Source organism: Mus musculus, chromosome 7, assembly GCF_000001635.26.
Source record: "Mus musculus strain C57BL/6J chromosome 7, GRCm38.p6 C57BL/6J".
Lineage (NCBI taxonomy): Eukaryota > Metazoa > Chordata > Mammalia > Rodentia > Muridae > Mus > Mus musculus.
The window spans coordinates 34,023,135-34,037,883 of NC_000073.6; the positions used below are offsets into that span (position 1 = coordinate 34,023,135).

At 48.3% G+C, this 14,749-nt stretch overlaps 1 pseudogene; it reads right to left on the reverse strand.

The window, feature by feature from the left end:
- On the reverse strand, window positions 13,285-14,337 carry Gm12760 (predicted gene 12760; annotated as a pseudogene).

The following is a 14,749-nucleotide window of genomic DNA, read 5'->3' on the forward strand; positions in this document are numbered from 1 at the left end:
ATACCAAGGGTCTGTTGAGGACCACACAAGCTTTAAATAGCAAAATCTGTCCCTGCTCCCAAGTGTTGGAGGCATGAACCAGTTGTGCATTGTGTGTGAGTCATAGTGTATTCCATTTAGAAAACAAAAAGAAAAAACTTACCAATCTCTAAGGCTTCCTGCCCGTTATGGTGAACAGAAATTCTGCCTGGAAATCAGTGTGTGACCTGGCCAAAACCAGAACTCAGTTAATCCTAATGTCAACTACCCAGTTCTGAATCCAGTTACTTCCCCATTGGGTGTAACACCCAGTGGGGACCCAAGGTCCTACAACTTTAGGACCTGTCATGTGGCTCTGCTCCATGGACATGGCAGGAAGTCCTTTCCCACACCAGTCACCAAATAGTTGCCCTGTGGCCAATCCTAAAGCCATGTGCCTCAGATCTACCAATGAGCCATTTCCTTGCATGGGTCCCAGGCTCACACCATCAGGCATACCCAGAAGAATATATATATATTTCTCATGATGCAGAGGCTGATGGAAGGCCCAACAGGTACAGGCTATCTCATTATAGAGTATGCGCTGAAAAAAGTAAAGGGTACTATTCTTTTTCATAATGCTATGATAAAATAACCATGGCTCAGTATTTATAAAGAAGAACTAATCATTTTGAAGGCTCCAGGTCCACAGTCCTGCAGCCTCATTTTTTTTAGCCTCTATGGAGGACCCAGTCACCAACAGATACTCAGAAAATAGAATTAATCACATGGCCAAGTCAGTTTGTGGCTGTCTCCAGCATTCACCTAGTCTATAGCATGTGTCCCTTCCCACACACTCGAGAGTCCTATTCACCTTTCCAGTTGTCTCATGCTTCTCCATCACATCATATCTTGAGACCCTATGACGGGAACTACGTTTCCAGTGCAGGAACTCTTAGAGAACACAAGGAACCAGATTCAAACCAAACAGCACATTAGGAGGCCATCTTGCACAGACTGACCCTGATGCCTGTGACCCAGGCCTCGAATTCACCAGTGTGTAGCCAGAGCTTGCTTCTTAAGGAAGCCTCCTGCCTTCTGGGAGCTATGTGTTGCCGCAGACCCTCTGGGTCCCTTTGTCTGCATGGATGGGTCTCTGGGTGCAGATGGGCAAGGAGTTGGCAGAAATGACAGACAGTTGCACACAGGAGATTGTGTAGAATCGGAATGTATTTTGTCAGGTCAAGCATCAAACTTTTTATACAGCAGAATACCCAGAAACCAGACGAGATACAATCTACGAAGTTACAGTGACACAATAGAAAAGCAATGTATGCATCAAAAGAAGTCAGGGACCAGGCCTCTGCCACTAAGAAGGGAGCCAGGTATAAAGCTAGTCTATTGTTAAGCCCACCACCAGGGGTTCTACTTTAGCAGACCTTCTCATGAATACTGCAATACCACAACCCCCCTATTTCCTGGGTCCTGATAATTTCTAGTATGAGTATAACTTTTAAGTATCTATGGAGAAACTCCATTTGTCAGAAGAATTCACCAACTTGCTTCTAATATATAATGTAGCCTGTACTGAAGATTTCTATCTCAGTGGGATTCCCTGGCTCTTTCATGGTATTCCCTTGTTTGTGTGAGATTGACTTCTGTCCTTAGTAAATACTCTGCAGACCAGCCTTGAGGTGCTGGCTCTGTCTTTTGTAATGCTTAATTAGTTACTGAATGGGTAACTTCCTTACTGCATTCCTACCGGATTCCAAACTCATCTGCTTCTGGAACATTGGAACACTGGTGGGAGGCTTAACTATATAAGAATTCAATCTTAAAAGGCACTTATAATAAAATAATGCTAAAAGATAACACATGGATCCATACACCAGAGTAACTCGGGGATTGGGTATGAGTATGAGGGTTAATAAGAATGCCAATGCTCTAGGAGGTGAGTTTCCGTGAAACCCTTTACCTCGTGATTGCTACCAGGCCTCTTTGCCTGCCAAGCAAACTTCACTGGAGTGTGCGTAGCAATGTGTGTGGCATTGGGCTATGCACAGACAGCCTGGTTCACATTTGAGGCTACATGTTGAACCCTGGGACCTGGTGTTAATAATGCACCTACATGGGACAGAAGGAGTTCTCTCATGTCTCCTGTAACTCTGGCTCCTGTCGAAGTTATCGCGCTCTAAGCCCCCACAAGAGAAGCATGGTTAGTAGTCATGTAGGCAATGTCCCAAGCTTCTGACCTTCAGGCTAGTCTCCTCCCCAGTTACCTAGAAACAGTAAAGATTACAGCACACAATAAGAGGGGCTGCTTGACCCACCTTACTCCTTTACTCCTCTTGCTCTTACTCCCCTTACTCCCCTTACTCTCCTCTCTTCTTTCCTCTCTCCTTTCCTTTCTCCTCCTTCTCTCTTCCTCTCTCTCCCTCCTACTCTAGCCTTTCTTCTCTCTTTCTCTTTCCCCCTTCTTTCCTCTTGGCCATGGCTGGTCTCTCTCTTTTACCTTTTCTCTTTCTCCCTGCCTTTCTATAATAAAGCTCTTAATCAAGGCCTGCTGCACAGACTCTTGCCTGTGTGAGAATCTCTCTCTCTCTCTCTCTCTCTCTCTCTCTCTCTCTCTCTCTCTCTCTCTCTCTCTCTCTCAACCCTATCTCCCATAACCCATGGACTACAGGGTGTCACCTTGGGGTCCCGGGTCGGGAGCTGCCCCTTGTCCACCTCCGTTGAGTGGGGTCAGTGGCTTAGATGCCCACCCAGGGCTGAGTTGAAAGTGTCTGGCAGCCTTCAAACTTTCACCTTGCCCAGAGCATAGGAGGAACTCTGGCCATACGTGGGCTATCCTCCCTACCCCTTCTTTCACTGCCCCCTTTTAGGCTTCCAAATCACCTGTGTCTAAACAGTTCTTGCTTCTGAAGGTGTCTTTATGCCTTCTGGAAGCTACGGGTGGTCTAGGGACTATGAAGATGCTGTGACATAACTCTCCTCAATACACATGTGGGTGACAGACCATGCTTCTGACTACAGATTTAAAACAAAAGACAAAACATGAATAAAAACAAAAACAAAAACTAAGGAACAAAAAAGCAGAGCTTCTCCATCTGGTGCACAACTCAGCACACAGCTTGTGCAGGCCCTGGACTTAATCAAAGCACTACAAAAACAAAGAATCCTGAGCTTCCCGGGAGATTGGTGCCAGATGGATTTGGTAGGCCTGGTCATTAGCAGAGTGTTTTATAGCCCACCATGAGCCTGCAGGTGTTGAAGAGTGGAAAATTACTAGCAACCTGTCAGGTTCATAAACACTTGGTCCTTGGGCCTCAGCCACTCCCGGAACATACCTTTCCTGGAACAATCATAATGTTCCAACGACCTCTGTGGAATGTCTCAACGCCCCAGGAGCGTTGCCTAAGGTAGCACATGACCTAGCTGTTAAGAGAATTTATGGTTTTAAAATTCCCCCTTTTCCTCCCCCTGGTTTGTGGTTTTTGCCTTTATAAGCTCTGTAAAATTTCAGGCCAGGGTCGAAACTCCTCTACTCCTTGCTTGGTGCATGAGTCTCGACCCCAGCATGCTGGCCTGAGCTCTCGTTCTGTCTCACTTTCAATAAAAATTCCTTGTGTGATCACAAAGTCCGGTCTCAGTGTCCCACTGGGTGCGCGACGTTCCCGAGACTTGAGTGAGGGTCTCCCTTCGGGGGTCTTTCATTTGGGGGCTCGTCCGTGATTTGCGTGACCACCCAGGGGTCCTAGACCCACTTGGAGGTAAGATTCTCTGTTTTGTCTCAGTACTGTGTCTGTATTCTGTTTAGAAATCTGGTGCGATCGCAGTTTCGGTTTTGTGGATGCTCAGTGAGACTCCGCTCTGGGAGGGAGAGTGGTGTGGATAAGGGTAGACGTACCCAGGTGTCCACCATCCATTCACCCTGGGGGAAGTCCCAGGAAGACAGGGGGAGGACCAGGGACGCTTGGTGGACCCCCATGAGAGTAGTCAGGAGATAGTCCTTCTCCTTGACGATCTGTGTCAGCGTCCTGATTCTAGGCTGACTGACTCTTTTCAGTGCCTCTGGTCGACACGAAGTCAACGTCGGTTTTGGATTCTTTTTTCTCTTGTGTTTGTGTCTGCTTTTATTGTGTGTGTTGTTGAGCTCGAAATGGGACAGACGGTGACGACCCCTTTGACTTTGACTCTTGATCACTGGACTGAAGAAAGGACTAGGGCCCACAATCTGTCAGTAGATGTCAAGAAGGGACCCTGGCAGACTTTTTGTTCCTCCAAATGGCCGACCTTCGGGGTAGGTTGGCCACCAGAGGGAGCCTTTAACCTGCCTCTTATTTTTCCTGTCAAGCGCCTTGTTTTTCAGGAAACAGGAGGACATCCTGACCAGGTCCCCTATGTCATCGTCTGGCAGGACCCCTGGTCCAGAATCCCCCACCTTGGGTTAAGCCTTGGGCCATGGGGCCTTCTGGGATGACGGTGGCAGTCGCAGAAACCAAACCCAAGCTGGCCCGACCTTCAGCTGGTCCTTCGGCACCCCCAAAGATCTACCCCGAGATGGAGGACCTTCCGTGGCCAGAGTCACAGCCTCCCCCTTACCCTCTGCCGCGGCCATCTGCACCTCCTGCCCAGGCCCCTGTTGAGAGGGACGGAGCGGTAGGGCCTGCGGCAGGGACGTGGAGTTGGAGGGGCTGCAGTCCGGAGGGGGAACATGGACCCGACTCCACCGTTACCTTACCCCTCCGTGCCTATGTTGATGGCCCCCCGCCAGGCCCCAATGAACTTGCCCCTTTGCAGTACTGGCCTTTCTCATCAGCTGATCTGTACAGCTGGAAAACTAAACACCCTTCCTTTTCAGAAAATCCCTCAGGCTCGACTGGGCTCCTCGAGTCCCTCATGTTTTCCCACCAGCCCACTTGGGATGATTGCCAGCAACTCTTGCAGGTCCTCTTCACCACAGAAGAGAGAGAGAGGATCCTGCTGGAGGCCAGAAAGAATGTCCCAGGACCAGATGGGACCCCCACTAGTCTCCCCAATCTTATAGATGAATCCTTCCCCTTGGCCCGTCCTAACTGGGATTACAACACTGCAGAAGGTAAGGAGTGTCTCACAGTCTACCGCCGGACTCTAGTGGCAGGGCTCAAAGGGGCCACACGGCGACCCACCAATTTGGCTAAGGTAAGAGAGGTCCTTCAGGGTCCAGTGGAGCCGCCCTCTGTTTTCTTAGAATGACTGATGGAGGCTCACAGGAGGTATACACCGTTTGATCCCTCCTCAGAGGGACAGCAAGCAGCTGTGGCTATGGCTTTCATTGGTCAGTCCGCCTCTGATATCAAGAGAAAGTTACAGAGATTAGAGGGGCTCCAAGATTATACTTTACAGGATTTAGTGAAGGAAGCTGAGAAAGTGTATCACAAGAGAGAGACAGAGGAAGAGAAGCAAGAGAGAGAAAAGAAAGAGGCAGAAGAGAGAGAGAATAGGCGTGATCGCCGCCAGGAGAGAAACTTGACTAGGATTTTGGCCACAGTAGTAGGTGAAAGAAAGTCAGAGAAAGGACAGTCAGAGTACCTGGGCAACAGGGCAAGAAGACCTCCAGGATAACAGAGACTTCCACTTGAAAAAGATCAGTGTGCATACTGTAAAGAGAAAGGACATTGGGCCAGAAATTGCCCCAAAAAGAAACCGAGAGGACCCAAGGTGTTGACCTTTGAAGAAGACTAGGAGAGTCGGGGCTCGGTCCCCCTCCTCGAGCCTAGGGTAACACTCTCTGTGGAGGGGAATCCTATTAATTTTTTAATAGACACGGGAGCAGAACATTCAGTCTTGACTAAACCATTAGGACAATTAGGAAACAAGAAGACTATGGTGATGGGAGCCACTGGCAGTAAATTTTACCCTTGGACCACTAAGCGAGTTTTAGAAATAGGAAAAAGTCAAGTGACTCACTCTTTTCTCGTGATTCCTGAGTGCCCTGCGCCCCTTCTGGGAAGAGATTTGTTGACCAAACTCAAGGCACAAGTTCAGTTCACCTCAAAGGGACCAGAAGTTACCTGGGGAGAGACCCCTGTAGCATGTTTGGTTCTAAACTTAGAAGAAGAGTATCGCCTCCATGAGCAGGGTCCCAAGCAATTACTAGCCCCAAAATGGCTGTCCACTTTTTCTGGAGTCTGGGCTGAGCAGGCAGGGATGGGATTAGCCAGACAAGTGCCACCGGTTGTGATAGAACTAAAAGCCGATGCCTCCCCCGTCTCGGTCAGACAATACCCTATGAATAAGGAAGCTAAAGAAGGCATCCGGCCACATATTCAGAGACTGTTGGAACAAGGGCTTCTAGTGCCTTGCCAATCCCCTTGGAACACTCCTCTCCTGCCTGTGTGAAAGCCTGGGACTAATGATTATCGACCAGTGCAAGATTTAAGAGAAGTTAATAAGAGGGTACAGGACATCCACCCTACCATTCCAAATCCTTACAACCTACTAAGTTCCCTCCCGCCAGAGCGGACTTGGTACACTGTCCTAGACTTAAAAGATGCCTTTTTCTGCCTTCGATTGCACCCCAACAGCCAGCTACTATTCGCTTTTGAGTGGAGGGACCCAGAAGGAGGACACACGGGCCAGCTAACCTGGACACGGTTGCCCCAGGGATTCAAAAACTCCCCTACTCTTTTTGATGAAGTGCTCCACTGCGACCTTGCGCCTTTTAGGGCGCAGAACCCTCAGATTTCTCTCTTGCAGTATGTAGATGACTTACTGGTTGCAGCCTCAACTCAGGAACTGTGCCTTGATGGAACTAAGAAGCTCCTGAATGAACTGGGTGAGTTGGGGTACCAGGTATCGGCTAAGAAAGCTCAGCTATGTCGCACCGAAGTGACCTACCTAGGATACACCCTCCAAGAAGGGAAGTGGTGGCTCACAGAAGCCCAAAACAAGACTGTGATGCTGATCCCAACCCCCATCACTCCGCGCCAAGTACGTGAGTTTCTGGGGACGGCAGGCTTTTGCAGACTCTGGATACCGGGGTTTGCAACACTGGCGGCCCCTCTGTATCCACTCACTAAGGAAAAAGTCCCATTCATCTGGACTGAGGAACACAAAAAGCCTTTGACAGCATAAAGGCAGCCCTGCTTGCAGCCCCTGCTTTGGCCTTGCCAGATTTGACTAAGCCTTTCACCCTATATGTTGATGAGCGGGCTGGAGTAGCCCGCGGAGTCCTGACTCAGACTCTGGGGCCCTGGAAGTGGCCAGTGGCTTACCTATCTAAAAAGCTAGACCTGGTCGCCAATGGTTGGCCCTCCTGCCTGAAAGCCATTGCTGCAGTGTGAGGAGCCGCCCTTGCAATCGCCATTACAAGATGGCGCTGATATCCGGTGTTCTAACTGGTAAACAAATAGTCTGCGTATGTGCTGGGGTATTTTTCCATTCCTTGTGCCCTGCCTGACCCTGGCGTCATCTGGACTGATAATGAGCAGCCAGTCAGGGTGAATTATGTCTCCAACCCCTCTTGTGGCCTATTTAAGGACCGAGTTTCCTGTGTTCTAAGCCTCCTCCCCCAGAAGCTGATGATCTTTCTCTCGAGATACATTAAAGCTATGCTGCAGAAGAACCCGTGTGTGTCCTGTGTGTGTGTCCTTGCTAGCGAGACTCCATATCATATCATAGACACTGCAGTAGCCCTGCTTGTTAAAGACGCTGACAGGTTTACTCTAGGTCAGCATGTGACTATAATTGCTCCCCATGCTCTGGAGAATATTGTACGACAGCCCCCTGACCGGTGGATGACTAATGCCCGGATGACCCACTACCAGAGCTTGTTGCTAAATGATCGGGTGACTTTTGCCCCACCTGCCATCCTCAATCCTGCCACCCTCCTCCCCCTGGCAGATGACTCCGCCCCGGTACATCAATGTGCTGATGTTCTGGCTGAAGAAACTGGAACAAGAAAAGATTTGACTGATCAGCCTTGGCCAGGTGTACCTGACTGGTACACAGATGGCAGCAGCATTGTGGTGGAAGGAAAAAGAAAAGCAGGAGCGGCAGTGGTAAATGGAAAACAGGTAATTTGGGCAAGTAGTCTTCCAGAAGGAACTTCGGCTCAGATGGCTGAGCTCCTGGCGCTAACTCAAGCTCTGCGGCTAGCTGAAGGTAAGGCAGTCAACATTTACACTGACAGCCGCTATGCTTTCACCACAGCCCATATTCATGGGGCCATCTACAGACAGAGGGGGCTACTTACTTCGGCAGGTAAAGACATTAAAAACAAAGAAGAAATATTGGCCCTATTAGAGGCCATACACTTGCCAAAAAAGGTGGCTATTATCCACTGCCCAGGCCACCAGAGAGGACAGGATCCTGTGGCCCGAGGAAACCAGATGGCTGATGTAGCGGCAAAGCAGGCAGCTCAGGGGGTAACAATCATAATAGGACGAGACAGGCCCCTGCCAGAGCCCTCACCAGCAACCAGTCCTAACTATACCTACTCTGACGAAAACTTCAGGCTATTAGAATCCATGATTTGTCACAAACAGACTCAAGAATTCAACTTCCAGGGGCTGGCACAGACTACGGATGGGCGCATTATTCTGCCCACAAAAGAGGGAAAGAGTTATGTTCACAAACTACAACAGTTGACTCATCTGAGATCTGAAAAACTCTTACAGCTAGTAAAAAGCTCTAATTATTATATCCTGAAACTTAACTCAATAGTTAAACAAGTGCTTGAATCCTGTCAGGCTTGTGCCTTCACCAATGCGGCCCGACCTTGCAAAGAACAAGGAAAAAGACAATGGGGAGATCACCCAGGGGTCTACTGGGAAGCAGACTTCACTGAAATCAAGCCAGGAATGTATGATAACAAGTACCTGCTGGTATTCATAGATACTTTCTCTGAATGGGTAGAGGCTTTCCCCACCAAGTCTGAAACTGCTCAGGTGGTGACCAAGAAGATCCTTGAAGAGATCCTACCCCGGTTTGGGATCCCCCAAGGTAATTGGCTCAGACAACGGGCCTGCATTTGTTGCCCAGGTAAGTCAGGGATTGGCCTCGCAATTGGGGACTGATTGGAAGTTACATTGTGCTTATAGACCCCAGAGCTCAGGACAGGTAGAAAGAATGAACAGGACTCTAAAAGAGACCTTAACTAAATTAGCTATCGAGACCGGTGGTAAAGACTGGGTGACCCTCCTTCCCTTTGCGCTCCTTGGGGTCCGAAACACACCTGGACGTTTCGGCCTTACCCCTTATGAAATTCTACATGAGGGACCGCCCCCCTTGACTGAGTCTGGTGGGATATTGGATCCCAGTACTGACTCTTTCTCACCCTCTGCTCTGTTTACCCATTTAAAGGCCTTAGAAGTTGTCTGAACACAGGTTTGGGACCAGATCAAAGAAGCCTATGCACCGGGGACCACAGCAGTGCCCCACAGGTTCCAGGTCGGAGATTCGGTCCTGGTCAGACGACATCGCACCGGCACACTTGAGCCCCGGTGGAAAGGACCTTATTTGGTGCTGTTAACAACCCCCACGGCAGTAAAGGTAGACAGGATCGCCGCCTGGATTCATGCCTCCCATGTCAAGAAGGCTCCCAGCCAGGATAAGGGCAACCATGAAGATAATTGGACAGTGGCAGCTACTGACAATCCTCTTAAGCTGCGCCTTCACCGTAGCCCCAACCTTGGGTAATAACCCGCATGCTCCCCAAAAATTAACTTGGGAAGTGCTTAATGAAGAGGGCGGTATTGTGTGGTCAACAACCGCAGTACACCCTCCGTGGACTTGGTGGCCTGATCTTACACCTGACATCTGTAAGTTAGTGCCAGGATCTCTCACTTGAGACCTCCCTGATCATACCGATCTTAGTGACCCACCCCCTGAAGAGCGGTGTTTCCCGGGTGGGATAGGGAGCACGTATGGATGTTCCGGGCAGTTCTACCGGGCTAATCTTAGAGCCGCAGAATTCTATGTTTGCCCTGGACAGGGTCAGAGCAGAAGGCTTCGACAGGAGTGTGGAGGGACATCAAGTTTTTTCTGTGTTAAATGGGGATGTGAAACAACAGGAGATGCCTACTGGAATCCTTCCTCTGCCTGAGACCTAATCACGGTAAAACGGGGTAGTGACCATGATGGGTCAAACCAAGGAGAAAGGGACCCCTCTAAGTATCCGGAGAATGGGTGTGCTCTTAAAAACAGCCCCTCAGGACTATGCAAAGGTAAATACTGCAACCCACTACTTATAAAATTCACCGAGAAAGGGAGACAAGATCGCCAGAATTGGCTTAAAGGAAATAGGTGGGGTTGGCGAGTATACGCTCCATCAAGAGACCCTGGGTTCATTTTTACTATTAGATTAAAAATAGAGAGTCCACCCACATGAGCCATAGGCCCTAATTCAGTGCTTGATAGCGCCCTGTTTTTACTCCCACGCGAGGACTCCCTGGTCCTACACCATCTTTAGGAAAAGCTTCCTTCCCCAGCTCTACTTCCTCCCCTTCCCCCATGAGAACGGAGGATCGCCTATTCAATCTACTTGATGGTGCCTTCACCATTATAAACCGTACAAACCCTACCGCTACCCAGTCTTGCTGGTTGTGTTTTGCTGCCAATCCCCCTTATTATGAAGGAATAGCTCAGGTGCGGAGTTATAACGTCACTTCTGACCATTCACATTGTCCTTGGGGGAGTCAACGGAAACTGACTCTTTCAGCAGTATCGGGCACTGGACTATGCATAGGCAGGGTGCCTACTGGACACCAGCCCCTCTGCAACAAAACCATTAACACCCTGCCAGATGTCTCAGATCAGTACCTAGTGCCCCCTCTGGATACGTGGTGGGCCTGTGGAACCGGCCTGACTCCCTGCCTTCACACTTCAATTTTTAATATTACTGAAGACTTTTGCATTCTGGTCCAACTGGTGCCCCGAGTCATCTCCCATGATGATAGCTCCTTTATAGATGAGTTTGACCACCATACTCGGTATAAGAGAGAACCTATAACCCTGACCTTAGCTGTCCTGTTGGGACTAGGAGTAGCAGCAGGGATTGGAACAGGAGCAGCTGCCCTTATCCAGCAGCCCTATTACTATAATGAGCTTAGAGCAGCTATGGATGCAGACCTGGGGGCATTAGAGCAGTCCATAACTAAGCTAGAAGAGTCCTTAACTTCATTGTCAGAGGTCATGTTACAAAATAGAAGGGGATTAGATCTGCTTTTTCTCAAAGAAGGAGAACTTTGTGCTGCTTTAAAAGAAGAGTGTTGTTTTTATGTAGACCATTCTGGCGTCATCAGAGACTCCATGACCAAACTCAGGGAAAGGTTAGAAAAATGGAAAAAAAAGAGAGAGAAGCTTATCAAGGATGGTATGAAAGTTGGTACAACCGGTCACCTTGGTTCTCTACTCTGGTGTCCACTCTAGCCGGGCCCTTAGTCATTTTGATATTAATTTTAACCTTTGGACTGTGTATTCTCAATAGGCTGGAGACTTTTGTAAAAGAAAGAGTGAGTGCTGTTCAGATAATGGTTCTGTGACAGCAGTATCAGGCTTTACAAGGCATTGAACAATCTCTCTAAGATTAGAGCTACTTACAAGAAGAAGTGGGGAATGAAGAGTGGAAAATTACTAGCAACCTGTCAGGTTCATAAACACTTGAGTCATAAACACTTGGTCCTTGGGCCTCAGCCACTCCCGGAACATACCTTTCCTGGAACAATCATAATGTTCCAACGACCTCTGTGGAATGTCTCAACGCCCCAGGAGCGTTGCCTAAGGTAGCACATGACCTAGCTGTTAAGAGAATTTATGGTTTTAAAATTCCCCCTTTTCCTCCCCCTGGTTTGTGGTTTTTGCCTTTATAAGCTCTGTAAAATTTCAGGCCAGGGTCTAAACTCCTCTACTCCTTGCTTGGTGCATGAGTCTCGACCCCAGCATGCTGGCCTGAGCTCTCGTTCTGTCTCGCTTTCAATAAAAATTCCTCGTGTGATCACAAAGTCCGGTCTCAGTGTCCCACTGGGTGCGCGACGTTCCCGAGACTTGAGTGAAGGTCTCCCTTCGGGGGTCTTTCATTGTCATATGTGAGAGCTCAAATTCTAAGAAGGATATGAGTGACAATTTATGCTCGCTAGAGTACAGGTGCTCCCCTCCTACACAGTTCTTTGAGGACATGCTCCAGAGTGACAGAGTGACATAAGCTACTGTCCCTTCCATTTCTTGGTTGCTTTCTCAAGCTTGTAGGGTCAGAACCACCCACCTGGAGTCAAAAGGAATAAGGATTATATGACCTTCCAGAGCTTTCTCTGTCTGACATCCAAGCCAACACACAGAGCTCTCTGCAGGCTATGTGGTGTGCTCCAGGCTCCCAGCTTTGTGAGCTGTCACCCATGCTGGGGTAAGTGTTAGTATTGCACCTGTCTTTGAGTCATCTCTGCTCCTATCAGTAACCCCTCTTGCCGCAGACCCTCTGGGTCCCTTTGTCTGCATGGAACAGGTGGGGCAGGTGGGCAAAGCGCCGGTGGTTGACTGACAGACTAACACTTGAGATTGTGTAGAATCTGAATGTATGTGTCAGGTCGAGCATCAAACTTTTTATATCAAAGAAATAGGGCTGGTGAGATGGCTCAGTGGGTAAGAGCACCCGACTGCTCTTCCGAAGGTCCAGAGTTCAAATCCCAGCAACCACATGGTGGCTCACAACCATCCGTAACAAGATCTGACTCCCTCTTCTGGTGTATCTGAAGACAGCTACAGTGTACTTACATATAATAATAAATAAATCTTTTTTAAAAAAAGAAAAAGAAAAAGAAATAACAAGAAACCAGGCAAAATACAATCCACCAAGTTACATTGATGGAATACAAAAGGAATGTATACATCAAAAGTAGGTGGGGACCAGGCTGCTGCCGCAAAAGAAGGGAGCCAGGTGCAAACTAGTCTATTGTTAAACCCACCAACAGGGGTTCTGCACTAGCAGACCTTATCATGAATACTGCAATACCCCAACACCCTATTTCCTGGGTCTACAGAAGAATATACCAACTTGCTTCTAATGTGAAGCTGGCTATACCTAGCAGTAGAGAAGATCTCTGTCTCAGTAGGATTCCCTAGCTCTATTATTCCCTTGTTTGGGTGAAAATGGCTACTGTCCTTGGTAAATATTTTGCAGACCAGCTCTGAGCTACTGTCTTTGTAATGCTTAATTAGTAAATGAATAGGTAACTTCCTTTCTGCATTCCTGCCAGATTTCAAGCTCAGATTTCAAGCTGGCAGGCTTCTGGGACCTTGGAACAATGTGGAGGCTTAACTATAACAGAATTTAATCTTTTTTTTTTCCTGGTGCTGGTATTTTATTTCTTTGTGTACATTAGACCATGAATTCATATGGAATGGGCTCCAACAGCTCAGGCTCTTTTCCGTTAGTCCTCACAAAGTGTGCTTCTCTGGGTGGCACAGTCTGGCGCTTCAGCTGCACCCAGGTGCCCTTCTCTTTAGCTTCCTTTTTTTGAAGGTCGTTCTCCTTCACCGGATTCAGGAAGCTATCTCTGCTCTTTGAGTGCTTGATGTGCTCAATCTGCACATTGACCTAGTGGGGAAACCCCCACTCAATTCCCATTCGGCGTGCACCCAAGAATCACGAACAGACAACCATCTTGATGTAAAAGCATGAGGTAGTTTAATGACGGAGCTCCAGGCCGACCCATATCTCCCGCAGGAGACAGAGGTGTCGACCACATGGTGGAGCCATAATGGCGGAGCTCCGGTTCGAAACGTATCTCACACAGGAGACAGTGGTTTCGACCCCGAGGCTTGGAAGCTAGGGACTTTTATAGAAAAGGGGTGGGGCTGGGGGAGGAATTGGCACGGTTTTACATGATTGGTCCATTTAAACATCAACAGACTGTCAGAATGGCGGGAGATAGGGAGGCACCAGGCCAGTCAGGACATGTAATGACAGGCCTGCCTGGGCATGTCCTGGCCTGTTCTGCTATGTTTTTAGCCCCAGGTTTCAAAGCTCACAAACAACTCTTTGGGCTATTTGACATAAATTACATGAATCACATGTCTCAAGTTTTATTTCCTTTCAGATCCTCTTGACCAGAATTTTGCCCTTAACCTGCTTGTTGACAATGATGCCCATGGCATGCTGGGTACATTGTAGACTCTTCCGGGTTTGCCGTGGTAGCACTTATGGGTCATTCCTTTTTGAACAGTGCCCATTCCCTTGATGTCTACAATATCACCCTTCTTGTAGATTCCCATGTATGTGGCCAAAGGAACAACTCCATGTTTCCTAAAAGGCCTAGAGAACATATACCAGGTGCCTCTCCTCTTTCCCTTTGTGTTCGTCATTTTGGCGAGTTACTGGAAGATGGCTGCAGCGGCCGAAAGCCAGAATTTAATCTTAAAAGGCATTTATAATAAAATATTAAAAGAGAACTCCTAGATCCATACACCAGACTAACGCGGGAATAGAGTATGAGTATATGGGTAAATGAGAACGCCAAAACTCCAGGAGGTGAGCTTCCTTGAAACTCTTTTCCTCGTTGAGTGCTTACAGACTTTTTCAGCCTGTCAAGCGGACCCGACCAGAGGGCGTGCCACCCTCTCACTTATTCCTGTGAGTAACCCCAGAACTCACTGGGTCACCAATTGGACTTCCGTGGTATCCATACTATTACCATTGAATTCTTTCTGTGCTGAATAAATTCTTGTTTACTTCCACCCAGGCATAGTGTCACCTAACAGCCAGTGAGATTGCTTGGTGGGTACTGGATGGTTTTGTGTCAACTTGAATCAGGCT